Below are 21,801 nucleotides of genomic sequence, written 5' to 3'. Positions count from 1 at the left end.
CACCCTGCTGAATGGGAGAGCTGTCAAGTCTCCCAGCAAGGGAGAGCAGCTCTTCACATCATACTCTAGGCCAGGGGTTCTCAAACTGGGGGTCGGGACCCCTCATGGGGTTGTGAGGTTATTACACGGGGGGTCACGAGCTGTCAGCCTCCACCCCAAACCGCGCTTTGCCTCCAGCATTTATAATGGTGTTAAATATATAAAAAAGTGGTTTTAATGTATAAGGTGGGGGGGGGGGGTCGCACTCAGAGGCTTGCTGTGTGAAAGGGGTCACCGGTACAAAAGTCTGAGAACCACTGCTCTAGGCCCACCACCCAGATAGAGGGTTGTCAACTTTCTGATTGCAGAAAACCGAACACTGTTGCTCCGCCCCGCCCCTTCTCTGAGGCCCAGCCCCCTGCTCACTCCGTCCCCTCTCCCTCCTTCATTCGCGCTCCCCCACCCTTGCTCACTGGCTCACTTTCACCGGGCTAGGAGAGGGGCTTGGGGTGTGGGAGAGGCTGAGGTCTCCAGAGTGGAGCTGAGGATGAGGGATTTCGGGTGCAGGACGGGGCCCAGGGGAGGGCAGGGGTTGGGGTACAGGGGAGGGGGAGAGAGGGCTCCAGCTGAGGAGTTTGGGGTGTAGGAGGGGGCTCAGGGCTGGGGCAAGGCTTGGGGTACAGGAGACCATTCAGGATGCGAGCTCAGGGAGGGAGTTGGGGAGCAGGAGGGGGCTCAGAGGAGCGGGAGGGTGTTCAGGGTGCGGGGTGGGCTCCAGGTGGCACTTACCTGAGGTGGCTCCTGGAACTGGCAACATCTCCCTCTGGCTCCTAGGTGCAGGCGCGGTCAGGGGGGCTCCGCACACCACCCTCGCCAGCAGGTGCCCCCACCGCAGCTCCCATTGGCTGTGGTTCCCAGCCAATGGGAGCTGTGGAGTTGGCACTCAGGGTGGGGGCAGCGCGCAGAGCCTTCCTAGCCACACCTGCACCTAGGGGCCACAGGGAAATGCCGACCGCTTCTGGGAGCTGCGCAGAGCCAGGGCAGGCAGGGAGCTGCCTTAGCCCTGTTGCATTGGCAACTGGACTTTTAACAGCCCGGTCAGAGGTGCTGATTGGAGCCATCAGGGTCCCTTTTCGACTGGGCGTTCCGGTTGAAAACAGGATGCCTGACAACCCTACCCAGATAAGGCCTGTTAGGGACTTTAGGAGGAGGCTTCCTCTTTGCATTTAATTTGTGGGCTTTTAGTTCTTGTTGCAGGACTGGTTGGAGCCTCATTTATTTAAGTAGCTTGAATCTTTTGTCTGTTTTGTTCCCCCTCTTGTATCTTACCCCCTATCCCTTCTGGGAATACAATGCTGTTTATTACAGCTGGGTTTGAGATAGGGTTGCCAACGTTCTAATTTCTGAAAACTGGTCCAGCCCCTGCCCCCAAGTCTCCACCCCTACCCCACCTTTTCCCCAGGCTCAGCCCCTGCTCTGCCTCTTCCCTGGAGGCCCCTCCCCTGCTCACTCCTCCCCATTGCTCGTTGCTCTCCCCTTTCCCCCCTCCTGGTTGCTCGATCTTCTCCACCTCCCTCCCCCCACCCAGCTGGACTCCCTCTGTTCCAGGACTGGGATGGGAGCTGCAGCCTGAAATGGAGCCTGCTGCCTGCCTGCCAAGAGATGCAGGTAGGAGATGGCCCTGGCTGAGCAGGGGCTGGTGTGGGTTGATGACTTGGTGCCTCTCTGCCCCACACCAGTAACTGGACTTTTGGTGTCCAGTCAGTACATCTGACCAGATACTGCCAGGTCCCCTTTTCGACCTGACCTTTTGTTTTGAGAAGGTAATTCCATTTCATGGAAGATTCTGAGATGTCCAGATTTGGTTTATTTCCAATTCGGAATGAAAACCATACATTTTGAAATTCTCAGTGAAACAGAATTTTTGTTCTCTACCCAGTTCTACCGGGAACTTGGAGCCTTGAGAGCCAGGCTGCTGAGGAGCCATGAGCTGGCAGGAAACCTGCTTGATTTCTGGTGGAATTTAGTCAAAACCAAGCTGTTTATATCAGTGGTTCCCAAACTTTTGTACTGGTGAACTCTTTCACATAGCAAGCATCTGAGTGTGGCCTCCTCCCCTCCATAAATTAAAGCACTTTTTAATATATTTAACACCATTATAAATACTGGAGGCAATGCAGGGTTTGGGGTGGAGGCTGTCAGCTCACAAACCCCCATGTAATAACCTTGTGACCCCCCCGAGAGGTCCTGACCCCCAGTTTGAGAACCCCTGGTTTATATGAAATGGTTCGATTTTGACACATTGGCGATTCTGATGAAAAAATGTTTTGTCCACAATTTTCCTTCCAGCTCTATAGTTTAGCTTTACATTGGTCCTTAGAACTGTAATACCCTAAAAGTCATCGGGTTTGTTACTGGTTTATGCACTCCACCAGTAGGTGGAGGAATTGAGCACTAAGAACCCAACCCATTGGTTGGAAGGGGGTCACCGAGTCCTTGTGGGGGCTCCCCACCTGTGGGGATCAGGGGTGCCCCAGAAGGGGTGATGACTAAGAAAGATGCTTTTATTTTATTTAATAGAAAAGCTGTATTGGGGCAATCCATGGCAAGAAGTTCTGCCTTTCCATCTGTTTAAATTAAGTTTGAAAACAATCTCCGCCAAAGTGTCTGATCTAAAGCCAGCTGAAGTCAATGGGAAGGTAGGTAGTCTTTTCATTGACGTCAGTGGGCTTTAGATCAAGCCCAAGCAGAGGATCTTCACTAGTCCAGTTAATCCAGTTCCAGTTCCCTCAGTCTTTGATGTCCACCTTCTTGTAGTGAGGGATTCCATGAATACAACCACTAGTGATTGAGGTTGGGTCATATGGAAACTCAACAGATATTATTACCAGAACTTGGCCTATCCCCGCAGATCCTGGGCATACATTACAGGACTTAAATAATTAGTTTATTAACATGAGAGAAGTCTGAGACATTTGCATTCAACATTCTTTTTTTCATGGGGAAATCCAAATTATGTGGAGAGTTGTACTAGATATCTCAGTGGGAACTGAGGGCATTCAGTACCTCACGTGACATGTTCAGCAGAATACAGGATCAAGCCACAAACACCCAATATGAGGTTCAGATCCAGCCTGCTTGCTGCTTTTATATCGCTCACATGCCATATTCAGACCCTGAAGAATCTCAGCTTTCACTTTAAAAAGAACTTTGAAGCCCAGTTGAAAAATCTTCCAGTTGTGAAGAGAGGGTAACCATTACAGTGTCTTCCTGCAACAAAGACGAAGGGCTGTGAATACCCCAGTCTCTCTCTCCCCATTCCCGTCACACAGCAGTTAACATGATTTGTTGGTAGGTTAAGGGCTGGTCTACACTACAGGGGGAAATCGATCTAAGATACGCAACAGTATCTTAGATCGAATTACCTACCGTCCTCACGGCGCGGGATCGACGTCCGCGGCTCCCCATGTCGACTCCACTACCGCTGTTCGGGTTGGTGGAGTTCCGGAGTCGACAGGAGCTCATTCGGGGATCGATATATCGCGTCTAGATGAGACGTGATATATCAATCCCCGAGAAATCGATTGCTACCCGCTGATACGGCGGGTAGTGAAGACGTAGCCTAAGTGTGGGTTTGTTTTCTGTTTTTAACTCTGTCCTGTTGAAACTGAAAACCAGTTCATTTGTTAAAAACAACCATGTTCCAGGTATCATGGGCTGGAGTCATTTACAGGTTTCTTTTTTTAGGCTATTGAATAACAGGCAGCTATTAAAATTACATAGCAGATAAAGGTAATAGCTCATTCCTTGGTCTATTCAGAAATATACTCCTCTAAATCAAGACACTCATTTGGAGAATATGCTTAAGTGGGCATTTCCAAAGGAAATGATTTAGCCTAACAATGAGTGGCAATGAAAGACGTCATCAGCTAAAATTCTATTTAATAAGGACCTACATAGCAAGAGCTAAGTGGTGTTTAACCCGGTGCAAAATAGATGTGAAATTCTACGTTCTAATCTTTCACTGCAGGCTTTGTCAAATAAAGATTAGAAAGAGAAATAAAGATGAGACTCAGCAAAAGTTCTTTCATTCCTCTTCTACCATTCTCTGCCATGTTTTATTTCATTTTATGTCTGTTCAGAAGTGTCTGCTTGAGAGGAAGTACAGTCAATGGCTTGGGAACTAGACTAAGATTTAGGCCATATCCACACTAGAGAGCTTACAGCAGCACAGCCATACCAATGCAGCTCTGCTTGGGTAAGATCTCCTGTGTAGCCGCTCTGTGCTGATGGGAGAGAACTTTCCCCTCGACATAATTAAACCACCCCCAACAAGCGGGGGTAGCTATGTCCACACCAGCACTTCTGTTGGTGTTACTTATGTCACTCGGGGGAGGGTGTTTTTTTCCACACCCCTGAGTGACATAAGTTATACCTACAAAAGTGCTAGTGTAGACATAGCCTTAGGAAATGTGGATTGGACTCCCTGCTCAACCACAGGCTTCCTGTGAGTATGTGCAAGTCACGGGAGTAGGGTTATCGTATCTCAAATTCCCAAAAAGAGAGCACTAGGGGAGGCTATGGGAGGGGGAGGAAGGAGGAGAAGGAGGGCAGTTGGGGGGATACAGTTTGGGGTGCTGGAGTGGGTATTTGGAGGGTGCTGGACAGAGGTGTGTGCATACTGGGAGAGGATACCTGGGGGTGCAAGAGGGGTGTGTGTACTGGGAGGGGTATTTGGGGGTGCTGGAGGGGAAACCTGGAGATGGTGAGAGGGGTGTGTATTGGGAGGGATATTTGGAGAGGGTACCTGCGGCAGGGGTATTCATTGGCGGTGTGGGGCGGTGCCGCTCCCTGTCACAGTGGCATGGCAGCTGGTGCAAGCCCAGAATCCAGCGCCAGCCTGTCAACAGCATCTCCCTGCGGGACCCTCTCCCAGGGCTGGGAGCTGGGGCTGCAGGGGAATGGACCAATCAGCTGCAGGTGCAGGGGAGAAATCAATTGGGAAGTGGACTGATCAGGGCTCTGAGTTGCAACCTTTGTTCTGCAAAAAAAACCCAGACTTTGACTCTTATTTCAAAAATCCAGCCAGACGGAGAGCAGACTACCAAAAAAGAGGTTAAATCCGGGAAAACCCAGATGTCGGGTAACCCTAAAAAATAGGCTATTGAAATGGGAATTAGGCACCTAATTCCTTTGTGTATCTTGGCCTTAGCCTCTCTGGGTAAAATTTTCAAATGTGCCTAAGTTACTCAGGTCTGGTCTACACTGGGGTGGGGAGGGGGGTCGATCTAAGTTATGCAACTTCAGCTACGTGAATAACGTAGCTGAAGTCGACATACTTAGATCTACTCACCGCAGTGTCTTCACTGTGGTGAGTCGACTGCTGATGCTCCCCTGTCAACTCCGCCTGTGCCTCTTGCCCTGGTGGAGTATCGGAGTCGACGGGAGACTAGATGCGATAAATTTACCCCTGCTGGATTGATCGCTGCCCGCCGATCCAGCGGGTAATGTAGACAAGCACTTAGAAGCATAATGAGACTTAAGCTTTGTGACAATCTGGGTCCAGACACCCCATGAGGAGAACAGAAGACTTAAATCCTAAAAATGAGCTGTGGAACCAACTGATTGCACACTATTACTGTACTATAAAAGTATATTGAGTAAGGCCTTTTATGAAAGCTTATAATGTTCTGAATGTAAGAACATAAGAATGGCCCTACTGGGTCAGACCAAGGGTCCATCTAGCCTGGTATGCTGTCTTCTGACTGTGGCCAGTGCCAGGTGCCCCAGAGGGAATGAATAGAACAGGTAATCATCAAGTGATCCATCCCCTGTCGCCTATTCCCAGCTTCTGGCAAACAGAGACCAGAGACACCATCCCTGCGCATCCTGGATAATAGCCATTGATGGACCTATCCTCCATGAACTTATGTAGTTCTTTTTTGAACCCTGTTATAGTCTTGGCCTTCACAACATCCTCTGGCAAGGAGTTCCACAGGTTCACTGTGCATTGTGATGGTTGTTATGAGATATATATGCAGATTGATTATGAATATATATAAAAAACTGTGTTCATAACCTGTAATACAACTTCAACTACACCTCCCAAGCTAGGAGTTCACATGAAACCAGTTCCAAGTTAGCTTCCATCATCAGCCCAGGAAAAGACAATGATCACAGAATCATGGAATCATAGGACTGGAGGGGACCTGGAGAGGTAATCTAGTCCAGTCCCCTGCACTCATGGCAGGACTAAAGTATTATTTAGACCATCCCTGGCAGCTGTTTGTCTAGCATGCTCTTAAAAATCTCCAATGATGGAGATTCCACAACTTCCCTAGCCAATTTGTTCCAGTGCTTAACCACTCTGACAGTTAGGAAGTTTTTCCTAATGTCCATCCTAAACTACCCTTGCTGCAATTTAAGCCCATTGCTTCTTGCCCTATCCTCAAAGATTAAGGAGAACAATTTTCCACCATCCTCCTTGTAACAATATTTTATGTACTTGAAAATTGTTATCATGTCCTCCTCCTTATAACAACCTTTTATGTACTTGAAAACTGTAAACATATTCCCCCTCAGTCTTCTCTTCTCCAGACTAAACAAACTCAGTTTTTTCAGTTTTCCCTGATAGCTCATGTTTTCTAGACCTTTAATAATTTGTATTGCTCTTCTTTGTACTTTCTCCAATTTGTCCACATCTTCCCTGAAATGTGGCGCCCAGAACTGGACACAGTACTCCAGCTGAGGTCTAATCAGTGCTGAGTAAAGCAGAAGATTTACTTCTCATATCTTGCTTACAACACTCCTGCTAATACATCCCAGAATATTTGCTTTTTTTGCAACAGTGTTACACTCTTGACTCATATTTAGCTTGCGATCCACTATGACCCCCAGATCCCTTTTCGCAGTGCTCCTTCCTAGGCAGTCATTTCCCATTTTGTATGTGTGCAACTGATTGTTCCTTCCTAAGTGGAATACTTTGCATTTGTCCATATTGAATTTCATTCTATTTACTTCAGACCATTTCTCCAGTTTATCCAGATCATTTTGAATTTTAATCCTATCCTCCAAAGCACTTGCAACCTTTCCCAGGTTGGTATTGTCTGCAAACTTTGTAAGTGTACTCTCTATGTCATATCTAAATCACTGATGAAGGGAACAGAACTGAATCCAGAACTGATCCCTGCAGGACCCCCAGTTGATATGCCCTTCCAGCTTGACTGTGTGCCACTGATAAGTACTCTCCGGGAATGATTTTCCAACCAGTTACGCACCTAACGTTTAGTAGCTCCACCTAGGCTGTATTTCCCTAGTTTGTTCATGAGATGGTCATGCAAGACAGTATCAAAAGTCTTACTAAAGTCAAGATATACCACATCTACTGCTTCCCTCCTGCATCCACAAGGCTTCTTATCTAATTGTGAACCATTAGAGTTAATGGGAAGACATTGAGACATCCCAGCTATCAAGTCAAAGGTGATTTTCTCTCACTCTGAATAACCCTAGGAGAGAGAGAGAGAGAGAAGAAAAGGTGTCTTGAAACTCAGGTTTTCATCCAGAAACTGAGGGACAGTGTCTAGGCAGGAATTGTCACAGACTCCTATATCACTTCTGAAAATGGGACTAAGGCCTCGTCTACACTTAAGACTTAGGCCATAGATAGGGTGCTCAGGGGCATGAAAAATCCATACCCTGAGAACTGTAGTTGAGCCGACCTAACTCCTGTTGTAGAAGCAGCTAAGTCAATAGAAGAATACTTCCATTAACCTACTACTGTCGCTCATGTAGGTAGAGTTCCTACAGTGATGGAAAACCCCCTTCAATCACTGTAGTTTGCATCTACACTGGAGGGCTATAGCAGCATACTTATTGCACCATAACTATGTTGCTGTTGCGCCTGCAGTGTAGACATGGCCCTAGGCTTCTAAGACACTTACGTGCTTTTGAAAAGTTTGCCTTCTGTGCCTTGGTTCCCTGCCTGTAAAATGAAGATTTCACTTCCCTACCACACAAGAGTGTTGTGAGGATAAATACATTGAAGTCTGTGACATTCAAATACCACGGTGTCATAGACATAGAAGTACTGAAGATAGATGGAGGCTGTAAATGAGTATCACTCTTCTCACGAGGGAGGATAGGCAGTCTCAGTGACTGAAGAGATACAGCCTGAACACAGCAGCATCTACCCCACCCAGCTGTCTCAATCCTGACCTTCAGGTCCACCATAATGGGGGAAGTTCATACTTCCTGCCAATTCAATAGCTGCCTCTTTGCTGAGGGTGCCAACTAGCATCAGTTGTGCTGGCTGGTTTTCTGAAGTACCCATTTCTTCACTAGGCACAGTACTGAGCTCACCAAACCAAGCACATTTCACACAAGCCACCAAACCGTCATCTGATAGAAATGACTTCCAGTCGCTACCAAGCCAGACAGAAGGAGGGAAGTTGGGGAGATTTCAAAATAGGTATGTGGACAGCTGTAGCCCAAAACTTTCACGAGAACATCTAGTTGAGACTTCCATTTTTCTTTGTAAAAAAAAAAAAAAAAGATCACTCCTACAAATGCTCATGGAAAACAAATAGAAAGGGTTCTGGATGCTGCAGTCAAAGCAAATTTACAAACTCTACTTGAACAAATGTTTGTGAATATATTATTACAATATTTATTCATATTCAACACTAGTTCACACAGAGCAGAAAGAACTTTCCAGGAAGAGAACCTATGGTCCCAAGGAAAATATATATATATATATTAGTAAGGGGCCAACAGCCCCCTTATATATATATATTTATATATATATATATATATATATATATATATATATATATATATATATATATTTATATATATATATATATAAGGGGGCTGTTGGCCCCTTACTAATACTCAGTGGGAGTGTTTTGGGTTGGCTAGCTCCCAGTACCAAAAAGAAGGAAAAGGGTCGATGAGAAATCAGGACCCTGAGACTGACAGTCCCCAGGAACAATGGGGAGAGGCCAATGCTCCAGGTCAGCCTGACTGACAGGGCGGGCAGGCTAATGAGGAAGTCAGGAGGCCAGGGAGTCCCATCCCTGGAACAGAGTGGGGCCGAGCTAAGGAGAGAGCAGGGGTCCGAGCTGAGCTGGGGAGCAGAGCCCTGCCAGCCAGAAAGAAGCAGAAAAGCAGCCCAGGGAGCAGTGCTGGGAGCAGAGGCACAGCAACAACAGCTGGAGAAGCAGCCCAGGGAGCAGGACCCTACAGGCGAGCGGGACCTGCTGGCTGGGAGCCGCTCACACAGGGAGGCCTGGGCGCTGGACTGCCCCGGGTGAGGGGCCAGACCCAGCCGTGTGGATGGGTTAGATGGGTCCGTAATAGGCGCCTTCCCAGTGCGGGCCTGGCTCCACGGCACCATTGTAAACCTGGTACTAATCCAACCTTCAGTATTAATACAATAATAATGTTTAAAAAAGAAAAAAACAAACACGGAACCAATAAGGTGCATGCATAGATAAACAATGAAATGAGTAATCACCCTTGTTCTTCCTTTCCTTTATCCTTCCTTTGTTTGCTGTTAAAAGGGTAATAGTGTTATCGTAGTCATGTTGGTCCCAGGATATTAGATCTGGGGTGGAGGCAATATCTTTTATTGAACCAGCTTCTGTTGGTGAAAGAGAAAAGCTTTCAAGCTATATTGCGCTCTGTGTAAGCTCAAAAGCTTGTCTCTCTCATCAACAGAAATTGGTCCAATGAAAGATATTATCTCACTATTTGTACAATGCCTAGCACAATGGGGTCCTGGTCCATGACTAGGACTCCTAGATGACACAGTAATACCAATAATAAAAAAAATATTTATAGTGTAACTGCGCAACCTAAATAAGGGCAGATGATCTAGCCGGTGATGGGGTGTATAAACCCCACACTAGGATTGAAGGGGTTGAAGAGCAATTCTGAGCCGAGATGACCATTATCCAGCCACTCCTGAAGAGCATGCTCCAGATGGAGGTGGAGCTTAAAAGGAAGCCAGGCAGCTCAGAAGGGGGCTGATGAGGCAGAGAGAAGGATCTGCCCTGGGAGCTCCTGAGAAGTGACACTGCAGCAGCACCTCTAGGGCAAGGGGAACCTACTTCCTAGGCCCAGACAGACTAAAGGTACAGTTAGTACCTTTTCTTCAGTACCTTTTGCTACAGACTGCAACGCTTGCATAGAGGGTGGAGTAGGAAGTGGCTGAGGGAGGGCAACCGTAAGGCATGCTTGAGTGCCTGGCCTTTGGAATCCTCACAGGGCCCTGGGTCGGAACCAGTGGAGCAGGAGGTCTCAGGCTCCCATACAAATCCCGCTCTGTACTAAGGAGAAACTGACCCTCTAATCATGAGGTGACACTTTCATCAAGCGCCCACCATCACATAGCCCTTAATCCCCCTGTGCCTCAATTCCCCGTCTGTAAAATGTGGATAATAATAGCTCCTTTCTCCAACCCTTTGTCCGCCTTGTCTACTTAGACTGCAAGCTGTTAGAGGCCAGGACTGTCATTATCTATGTGGATGGCATTGCCAGCCTGAAGAGCTTAAAAAAAAGAATTAGTGGCAAAAAAAAAAAAAAGACTGACAAAGTTCACTTTTTTTTTTTAAATGTCAACAACTTTGGGGTTCTCGTTAGTTGCCTTCTGGTTTCTGAGCCTTTAGAGATCACATTTTCAAGCTTTTCTCTACAACTATGTGGTCTTGAAACATACTTATTTTTTACATGAAAGCTGAGCTTTCAATGTATCCACATGACTCCTGAAGCTGGGGCTTTAAGACAAGCACTAAATATTGCAAGACTTAGTGAAAAATTCATGAGACTGGCTACACTTTGTGTATGTACAGCATACCTCTGCTATGTGGCACTCCATTAACTTTGCCTGAAGAGGCCCTGGAGATTAGTGTGCACCAATTATTTAAAAAAAAAGAGTGAATTTCTGATTGTATTAAATGAGCAACACTTCTCTTAAGAGCTGACTCTTCTGGAGGGTGAAAAGAAGGCAGTTGCAAGCCTGTTTCATTCTTCTACTCATTTGTTCATGAGGAAGCCCCAGGGTGCATCTTGGGTCGGTGGCCGCCTTGCAGCACCGGACTGTGAGTTTTCCTACAACTCTCAGCTTTAAAGGCACGTACAAACAGATTTCATGGCTCAAACTCCATCAGTAATGACTAACAGGCTGGTTTTCTCTTCTCTGGAGCAACGCGACTTCTTTCAGTGCCATGGAGAGGTTTTTAGGCAGGTTCTTTTCATGAGGATGGTGTGTAGCCCCCATTGATCGGGAGGCACGAAGAGCATAAGTGCGCATTGTTTGCCTTTATTGTTCACTCTCTCTCCACTTTTCCCAACTCATTCTTACCTCATCCTTCCCTGGCTGGCGAGAAGCAGCCCCAAGAGCTGTAAGCTGCTGATTAGCACTTCATTTGACAAACAGGAAATGAGGAAGAAAAGCATCACTTTCAGAATTAGAGCCTCAGAATGAATTGAAGAAAGAAAGAGAAAAAAACTGCACACTTTCCTAATTGCTCGTTAGAACCAATGGCCTTTGTGGTTTATTCTCCTTGTGTCTTCTTTTTAAAAGCGTTTGCACAAGACGTTGCCATTGTCTGCCAGACAGCTCCAGGGTAGGACAAAATGAACTAATTGATTTGCAGCTATGTCACGGTGAATAGTGTTAACACACATCTGCGGATTCCTTGTGAGAAGTGATTAATAACTTGTATTCCTGGACCTAGAAAATTGAATACCCTTTTTCATGTAAAACCGGAGCATTTCATTCTCTCAACGTCACAAATATCTCCTCTACATTGTGAGTTACGAGGACAAGGTCAGGGATAGCCTGTTAGAGCAGCAGCATATGCGGTTGTGTTCATACGGGTAAAACTTGGCACATTTGTTTGGAGGCTTTCAGGAAAGATTAGTGGGAATTTGTAAAGTTGACACAACTTACTGTACAGCGTGCCCATTACAAATGATTCCAGTGCAGATGGTCCAGTTCCTATGACTGTTGTTGGGAAATTTTGTATTTATTTTAAAAGGGGAGTTCAGACTAAATTTTAAACACGGAACCAAAGTCTCAGAGCCAAAGAATTTAAGGGAGGGTTCTGGATTCAAATTACAGTTTATTTGTGAAGTCTGTCTATAAGAGACCCGACTAAAACCTTGCATCCAAACACCCATGCATGTTGGGGTGCTTGTAAACTCAATCCAAAGGGCATGATTCAGGTCTGACATAAGATGTGGAATAAGACCATATATGTATGGAAAATACCTTAGACTGGCCCGTAACAAAATTCTCTGCGAGATCTTCTGCCACCAGTAGTTCCCGATCAATGGTCTATGTTGCTAGCGTAAAGCTAAGCATATTTTTAAATGCTTGGCTGGATTGGGGATTTAGTCATGTTGTTGTGGATTATGGCCATAGCAGAAATTCACGTTGCCTCTTGTAGGGATCCTCAACCGCTAGGCAGTATGGAATTCTCATCTCTGCACATATCTCATGGACTCTTCCCCACCTCTGAAGCTCACTCTTGGCACTTACTGCCATTTGGAGAGCAGTACTTTTTAGTGTTCTCTTGTGGTCCGACCCATTCCCTGCCTTCTAATGAAAGCTCTCAATGCTCTGGAAGATACATTGATCCCGCCAACTCCTAGTGAAGTGGGATGCTGCCATGGTGCTACTGCAAACCTCAGGCTTCTCAGATCATTAACAACTCTTGAATGAATCGCAAGAGTTGGATATGGGATCTGTTCAGTGGAACCAACAGGACATTTTGACTTGTGATGGTTGGACACATTTTGATTTTTCGCTTGATCCATTATCATCTTGCAGTTGGCTATGTCCCCTACAGCTTATTCCCTTGTTCTACCCATCCTTCAAAAATCCAAGGGGAATAGCTGCATTACATGTGCCAGAGGTGTTTGGTGGAGGTGAGTTGGAACCTTCATTATGTTCCTGGTCAGGGGACATCATCCTAGTATTTCTGTCATAAAACACACGTTGTTGTGTTGCATTATGTGATACAATTTAATCCACAACACACAGCAAGCAGAGGTGGGTATTCACTGTTCTTAGCTATGTTCATTTAGGGCCTGATTCTGCCATCTTTATGTTGCATAGCACCTTGCTCCACAAGGGGTCCCATTAGCTTCAGCAGTGCTCCTTGTGGGGAAAAGGTAGTGTGAGAGAGGGTGGCAGGATGACCATAGGGACTGACCATTAGGTTTAGAAGAGTATTGAGTGGGGATGCACCTAACTTGGCTGCAGATTGAAGTGGGTGGGTGAATTCCCCTGGCATGGAAAGAAAAGATGGGTTTGTCCCCTCCCCCCATCCTAGGAAATAGGAGAGCTATATATTTGTCCCTGGAGACAGGAACTGTTGGGATGAAGCTAAACTGGGTTTGAGGCTCATGGTCATTAGACTTCAAGCATCCGACGAAGTGAGTATTCACCCACGAAAGCTCATGCTGCAAAACGTCTGTTAGTCTATAAGGTGCCACAGGATTCTTTGCTGCTTTTACAGACTTCAAGCAGATAAACGAGTTGCAGATAAAGCTGCTAGCATGGATCTAGGATCTCTACATCTTCACGATGCTTTACCAGCATTAGCTCATCCCCCCATCATCCCCAGAAATTAGCTATTCACAGAGGGGGAGATTGAGATGGAGGGATAGAGGGACATGCCACTGGTCCCACAGCATGTAGGTGGTAGAGCAGAGGTTAGAGGTCTCTCAGTACACCAGCTTGCCTTCCTGAGCAACATATGATAGATGCTGTGGAAATACCCAAGATAGATCATTAGGGCTGTGGTCACAGCCTTGAACAAAGGGCGATGTGTAAGCTGACATACTCCAGGAATAGCCCCAGGAGGCAGCATGACTCTGCCCCCTTCTGAGGCACAGTTTTCTCCTTAAAGGGATGAGTGGTTTTCTACTGGCCCCAGCAGCAAATTAGGAGACTCCCCTTTACCAGCTCAGCTACACTGGCCAGCAAGTAAGAAGCAAAACCAAGGTTCCCTTTTCCCACCCTTCTCTCCCAAACAGCAGTACCTATTGACTCCTTTGCGTCCAGACCCAAGGTCTAGGAAGCCCCAGCAGTAATACATACTCCATTGGTAGTCCAGGTCACAATCTATCCATTAGAGCCACAGCCAGTTTACAAACACATAGTTCCCTATATATAGTAGCAATCAGTGTTAAATAATACAGATTTTAGAAACACATTCACGTAAAATACATATACATAGAAACAAACAGCAAGGTTCTCCCCTACCCCCCAAAAGCATGGCATTTCCTCATATTTATCAGATTTCAATAGTAGTGTTTCCAAAGCCTGGACATTTTCTCAGAGGATGGGGCAAAGCCCCTAGAGAGATAAGAGATATTGCATGCCACATGACAACTCATTAGGTAAAAGTAATTACAGAGCAGTAAGTGCTTTGCAAGAATGTCTTTCTGAAATATATTTGATATTGATCTGAGTATTATCAGGTGAAGAAATGATGATGTAGGGGAATGGGAAATACTTATTTCAAAGGACTTTATCTCTAGCCTTTTGGGGTCATGTGTCTCACTGCTCATTAAATAGAGTTGGAAATGTGTGGCTGTGGGTAGGTGTGGGGATTAATGTGGATGAGACTTTAAATGAAAAATTGTCAGCTTTAAAAGAGTGACACCGCTTCGAGACTGATGGTCCCGGGATATTTGCAGTCGAAGGGAAAGAGCAATGTGTAGGCTAAGTCTGTATCATTTTTTGGTTTTGTTTTTTATTCAGATGTTGCGGGGCTAGTTGAGTGCTCCTGAAAACTGGGGACAAAAGAACGGACTATTAACAGGTGCAATGCAGATTGGTGTTTAAACTTAGCCATAGCGTACTATTTGTGTCCCATAGTCCTGTCCAACAGTATAAAACCCCTGCTATTCCACCTCTGAATCACTCTTCACTGTAATATTTAATTCATAAACAACAATACGTCAGTACTGCACTATTGGCTTATAGAACTCATGACCATCGTAAATCATTCATGACAAGAGCTTAGCTGCGTTCAAAAAAAGAAAGAAAATATATATGACAATAGCTAACTCTCACCTAGTGCTTTTCATCAGCAGACCTCAAAGCCCTTTACAAAGGAGGTATGTGTCATTAGCTCCATTTTACGGGTGTAGAAATGGAGACATGGAGATGCAAAGTGATTTCCCCAAGGTCACTCAGCAGGCCAGTGGCAGGGCTGGGACTAGAAGGTTTCTTGAGTCCCATTCCAATTCCTTATTCATTGCTGTGGATAAGAAGAATGCTCAGAGTTAGCAAGCTCCCTGCAGACCAGGAAATACCAACTCGAATTAGCATCAGACCCTGCCAGAACATCAGATGCAAAACCTGCAGACATATCTCCACTGTTATGATAGTCAGTCCCCGCCCCCATAACACACCTTTCAAGATTCATGGGTCCTTTACCTATACCTATACCATGCCTTTCACAACATGTGGTGTACTTCATCCAGTGCACAAAATGCCCCAACAACAATTATGTGGATGAAACCAGACAACCACTACGCTCTTGACTGAACTTACACAGAAAAATGAGAAAAGACAAAACCACCCCATATCAGGTGAGTGAACACTTTACACAAAGTGCTCACTTTATGTCTGACCCCCTCAGTCCTCATCCTCAAAGGAAACCTGTGCACCACCTTCAAAAGGCAAGTCTGGACATTTAACTTCACAACTCTGATAGACACTAGAAAGCATGGACTTAACAGAGACAGCAGTTTTATGGCTCATTACAACAATTTGTAACACCCTCTGCTGCCTGCTAACACTTAATTGCCCACTTCATTTTAAGTGATCTCCTACGAAACGTATGAACCCCTTGTGCTTAACAATCTGTCCAACCTTGTATTAAGCTTGGACACACTAGTTACCTTCTCCGGACCTGAGGAAGAGCTCTGTGAAGCTCAAAAGCTTTTCCTTTCCATCACCAGAAGTTGAATGGTAAGAATTCCAAAAATAAGATAAATGAGTTTTAGAAGGGATCTGTATGCATCCGAAGAAGTGGGTATTCACCCACGAAAGCTCATGCTCCAAAATGTCTGTTAGTCTATAAGGTGCCACAGGACTCTTTGCTGCTTTTACAGAAGGGATCTAAATACTCATGCTTCAGGGCATACGCCAACCTTGAACCAATGGGGGTTAAGGAGAAAACTTCTCTGGTGGTAGGTTATCCCATAACTTCCTATTGGAGGGTTCTTGCATCTTTCTTAGAAGCAGCAGGTATTGGCCACTGTCAGAGATGAAATACTAGACTAGATGGACCAGCGATGAGACCCAGCACCACAATTCCTATGTCCTATTTAGGTGGGTCTGCATCCATTGGTCTCTATAGATAACAACACTGTACTTTTACAGTATGTCACTTTCCATCTTCAAAGTGCGGTACCTATATTTGTCCCTTTAAACCTTACAGCACCCATGTGCACTAAATAACTACAGTTGCTAATCAGAGCCTGACAGTTGTTATGAATTGTGCCAAATGTGTATAAATAAGGCACCCAAGGAGGTGAGGGTGAAGCCACCGAACTCACTTTTTTAATGAGATTTAACATAAACACACAATGGTAAGGGACTGAATGTAAATGGAGAAGAATTTGCAGAGCGTATAATGGGTAAATGCATGCTGTTTGACTAACTAGCAGCATTTTGTCATGAAAATTTCTCAGCAAATTATTTTCAAAGGCAGCCCAGGGAAAGAAATTTAAGATATCTAAGATACTTGTAAAGAATTTTTTTAAACAAACTTATAGGTATAATAGGTATCATATTATGCAAACCTTGTGAGATACTGCATGACATCAGGTTCCCTTTGTTTGACCCTTTGACCTCCCTCCCATCCCAGTTATCTCATTAGTCGTCCCCTGGAATTATTTAGTTTCCGGGCCCTGTGGATCCTCCCCTTAGGCTGGGGGGAGGTCCTTTAGCAGCGGGCGGGCCCGCCCACTTCCTGTTTTAAAAAAAAAAAGCGATACTGCATGGCAGACAGCTCAGTGTAGGTTGCTTCTCAGTTCATAAGCTGGGACTCAGGGGCTGGCACTGGCTTTTGCAGCAGTTCAGTGTAAGGAACATTTAGAGGGGTGGGACAGGTGTTCCATTATCCCACTGTGGCTTCTAATTTTGAAAAGATGTTCGAGGCTTTTATTTTCTGCCCGATGGCTTTTCAGAATGAAGCCAGGATGCTCTGAGATACCAGGGAGGGGACTGGAGATGGATGAATTAGTTTGCAAATAAAACAAGAATGCATTCTAAGCATCATCACCCACCCCTTCACTAAACCCAAACTGAATATTTCCAAAGGGACAAATCTCACCATTTAAGAATATGGTTCCCCCATCTCCTGGGAGAAAGATGGGGGGGAGGGAGGAGTCCCAACATGACCTTAAAACCCTCCCACTATTGCCCACCCAGCCTGCACTTCTTAGATGTGATGTTTTTCTCATGGGATGGAAAAGCCTATACTTGCTCCCTCTAGCATTGGAGGGTCTCAGCTTCAGGGAACAAGTGGGCGGTTTGCTTCCTCTCTTCTGCATGTTCAAGGGGTGGCCTAGCATGCCTACTTCCTTTCTTTGAGGACTCTGGGGGGATGAGCTGATTCAGCTATTTTCCATCTCCACACCCAGGTCAGTCAGGCCTTCCTCTCCATTTTAGAATAGTGAGACTTGGGAATTATTTTAGTGTTAAAGGTCAAGTCTACACTAGAGAGACCTATATGGGTATAATTATGTCACTTAGGGGGTGAAAAATCCACCCTGCCGAGCGACATAATTATACCAACCTAATCCCCCATGTAGACAGCACTATGTCAACAGGAGAGCTTCTCCCGTCGGCACAGCCACCACTTCTCAGGGAGGTGGATTAGCTATGCCGATGGGAAAACCTCTCACATTGGTGTAGGAGTGTCTTCACTTAAGCACCACAGTGGCGCAGCTGCACTGACGCAGTGTTTTAAGCGTAGATCACCTAGCCAAAGTGTGACCTAGCAGACAAATCCACCAAAGTGGCGTGAAGAAAGCACAGAAGTGACAGCACGAGACAACAACCAAATAGCAGAGTCAAGCCAGAAAGAGCGTATAAGTGAAATGTAATGAAAGCAAATATTCACTTTGAACGAGTCCCAGTCCCCTGAGGGTGGTGTTTGGATACAGATTAGGTTTGGGCTAAGGTTCAGGGTTCATGTTGAACACTGAAGCCTAGCTAGAGTTTAGGGTGGGATTTGATGGCACTGAAATCTCCCAAACTGGCTGTTTGTTAGACAGTTCCACTCAAAATGGCAGAAATCCTATAAAATCAGCTCATGTTGTGAAATTTCTGCCATCGGACCTCCTCACACCCAGTCTTGCTCCATAGCTACTCAAACATGCAGCCTCCCAATGTACCAGGTTAGATTGTGTGGTACAATATGCCTGCAACAGGGCATAGGCCTTCAGCATTGTAGCACAGAGGGGCAGTCCTGAATCAATAGCTTAGACTTACTATTCACCTTGTTATGGACACTCTAAAAAGCTACAGTGAGTAGGTAAGATACAGCTAATGATCATTGTTCTATCCCAGACAGGTTGCTATGCCTTTATTTCTCTCAGGCTGTGCTGCCTCCATGAACAGTTTGGAATGCAAGTCTTTGTGACAGACATGACATAGGAAAGAAATGAGGAACCTGGCCTTCTTCCCCCAAAAGGAAGCCATGGCGTCACCAGGCACTTGAGACAGACCCTTTAGCAGCACAGTCGAGCTGAACATTGTCCGGGCCTTCCACAGAGGCTGCCTCCTCTGCATTTGTTTACCACACATCCTGTCTTCCTTTCTGTTTGCTTCACACATCACCGCCCTCATTATATTGTCTTCCCCCCTCCTCCTCCCATTTGTGCCTTTGGTTTTTAGGCTCGCACTAGCTAATTCTAATTACCTCAGGCATTAAAATAATAATAATAATAAAAGCTTAAGGAGGTGCACTTCATTCTTCGACTGCCTTTTACAAGCAGTTCAGCGCTGGCTACCGCGGGAATCTGATTAAACTAATTACCCTGATTGGCTTGTTTAATCAACTGCTTGGTTTAATTGGGCCTTGATAATGTGGCACGGTGGAGTTCATGGCGCGTAATGTGAGAACCAGGAGACCCGTAGCACCGCCGGTGACACCACTACAGAAATCTGCCTGGATTCCCAGCCGAACGGGTGAATTTTAATAAATGCCTGCCTCAGCTGAGAGCCTAACAGTATTATCAGGAGCTTGAATGGGCTTGAGGTTTTAGTGATAATTAAAATTGCTAGCGAAAAAAAAACCTCTCTCATTAAAGGAGTTGTCCTCTCTCCCCCAGACCAGGCCCCCAAACTTCAAGCAATATCATGAATCCTGTCTGACTCTTTCAAACAACACTCCACTGCTTGATTCAGCTGGGCAGATAATCCATTTTTCCTGTTTTCCTTAGTCCCATATAAAGCCTACATAACCCGAAGTAAATACAAAAGTAAACAGGTTACAAATTACCTTGCACTAGGTAAATCCAATCTGAAGGTTTGTGGAATATAAATAGCTTTGGGATAAGTATCCTGGGGATAATGGGTTATTTTTTTTATAGCTCTACTTGCTATAACAATAATAACCTGGAACAGTTTGCCCTAGCCCTTCCTTGTTGTAGCTCAGCAATATGTTTTATCTTTCTCTCCTTCTGCTCTCTCCACTTGTTTTGCAGCGGCGTGCATGAGGGTAACTAGTGCAACATATTTTCCAATTTACATACTCTCCTGGAACAGATCCAAATTTCAACTCACCCAAAATTCCAAAAAATTACAGATTCAGTTTGACCCGAACCACTTTTTTTTTTTTTTTTTTTTGGAATTGCCACCAAACTGAAAAATAAGTTATTCACCCAGCTCTATTGATCAGGCACTCTCTTACGGCTGTTAGCTAGAGGAGAGGAAGGATCATCCTATGAGTATTGCATTTTGTCTATGAGTCTTGGGTTCAATTCTTTGCTCTGACCAAGGCTTCCTATGTGACCTTGAACAAATCATTTAGTCCCAAATCCAGAAGTCTCATTGATTTCAATAGGAACATAACTCCTCATATGCACCTACTTACTTTTAAGGATCTGGGCCTCGGTTCCTCATCTGTGAAATGGGGATAATAGCAGTGCCTTACTTTGCTGGGGTGCTGTAAGGATAAGAACATTAAAGACTGTGAGCATCTCAGATCCCACAATAACAGGGCAATATGAGTACCTAAGAGAGGTATGTGCTTCTAATAACTGCATCTCCTTGCTAGTGATAATAGAGTGCTCTAGTATCTCCTTCTATGAGGAGCCCCATTGAAGGGAACAATCCACTAAAAAGTGTTCTGAAGGTCAGGGCAGTTGCTGCTGTCCACAGTTCAGCTCATAGAGTTTACTCTGAATCATCAGCAAGGTTTTCCCTTCCCTCGTGCAAAGTGGGTAATGAGTGAAGCCACCATACAGCTCCCAAAGTCCATGGAGAAACCTGCAGAACTTTGGCTATCCAAGAATACCCAAGTCCTCCACAGTGCATCCTAAGTCCCCTTTGCTCCCAGAGCAGCCTGGTTCCCTAGGAAGCAGTGCTCTATGCAATTCTCACTGGCAGCTGCACCCAACCCTCTACACATGGGGGCTTTAAAGTGTGGAAAATGTCCCTGTGGTCCTGTATGGGTTTGCAAAGAGGGAGGGTCAATCCCATAGAGAGTGGCCATCCCCAAGTCATTGTTCTCTTCTGACCTACAGTGCAGACACAGAGGCACTTCTGAGAAGAAGAGATCATAACAGAGAGCTGCTGTTCCCTCATCAACCCCTCCTCCCCAAATGTAGCCAATTCAGCACCTAAGGTTTCAGGTTAAAAGCCCCCAAGGCACCCAAGTTCCTGCCTCTGGGCATGCAAACTGCAGCCTCACTCTAGATGGCTGCATGCCCATCTCTCGTCTAAGCCGCAGATCAATCCATGAACTAGGGAAGAGGGCCATTTGCCTGCTTACCTCTTACATAGGGTTTTTCATCCACAGAGCGCAAAGCGCTTTGCAAAGGAGGCATCTACTGGTTCGTTGGGAGTTTTATGGATCACAGTGAAGCCTAAAACTGGACTTAGGTGCTTAAACCCCAGACTTAGGGGCCGAGGTACCTTTGTGCATCTGGGCTCTGTCCCCCAGAATAAGCTCCATTTACATTGTCTCCATTGTCAGTCCATGACTTAGAAACAGTCTGTGTCTTGCTGGGTGTAGTTTGGGGCTGGTGGTGGTTGGGCATTGTGCAGGGGACAGTGGGGAAAGGAAGGGGGAAGGGATGGGGAAGAGAAGGGGATATGGGAATGGGTGGGGGGAAGTGGGAGCCTGGCATGTGGCGTCAGCTCGGCAGCAGCCCCAGCAGGGAGGCAGCCACAGCAGCACCAGAGCTGCGACACTGCTGCTGCAGCCATTGCCAGAGTGGCTGCCAACAGAATTTGGGGCTCCCCTGTTAAGCCAGTCCATCCCTTTTCCTGCCAGCACTAGCAACCCAGGTACCATTCCAGGTGGAGGGAGAGAGGCAGTGAGCCAAGGGAACTGGCTTCAGGGTGCACATGTGTGTGTGCATGGGGCGCACCCTGTCACCTGCTTTGCCCCCTGAAATATAGAGTCAAACTACACCTACAGGTGGACACTGCCTCCTCTGGCCATTTTGTGTGGAGTAAGGCAGGTGCCAAAATTGTTCTCTCAAGGAATTAGTTAGGTGCCTAAGCCACGTGACTCCAGAAGAGCAATACCCTGCCCTGTGGATCGCTAGCAGAGATAG

General features: G+C 45.9%; 1 long non-coding RNA gene across 1 annotated transcript; it reads right to left on the bottom strand.

The window, feature by feature from the left end:
- Positions 1 to 3,159: 3,159 nt before the first annotated feature.
- On the bottom strand, positions 3,160 to 20,184 carry LOC120405919. The gene is made up of 3 exons (XR_005598988.1): positions 20,112 to 20,184; positions 15,071 to 15,257; positions 3,160 to 3,249 (listed from the first exon to the last, which is right to left on the bottom strand). It is a non-coding gene; the product is annotated as an uncharacterized LOC120405919 (long non-coding RNA).
- Positions 20,185 to 21,801: the final 1,617 nt, after the last annotated feature.

Source organism: Mauremys reevesii, linkage group 5, assembly GCF_016161935.1.
Source record: "Mauremys reevesii isolate NIE-2019 linkage group 5, ASM1616193v1, whole genome shotgun sequence".
Lineage (NCBI taxonomy): Eukaryota > Metazoa > Chordata > Testudines > Geoemydidae > Mauremys > Mauremys reevesii.
The sequence above is the reverse complement of the archived record's forward strand: the minus strand, read 5'-3'. Positions and strand labels throughout refer to the sequence as shown.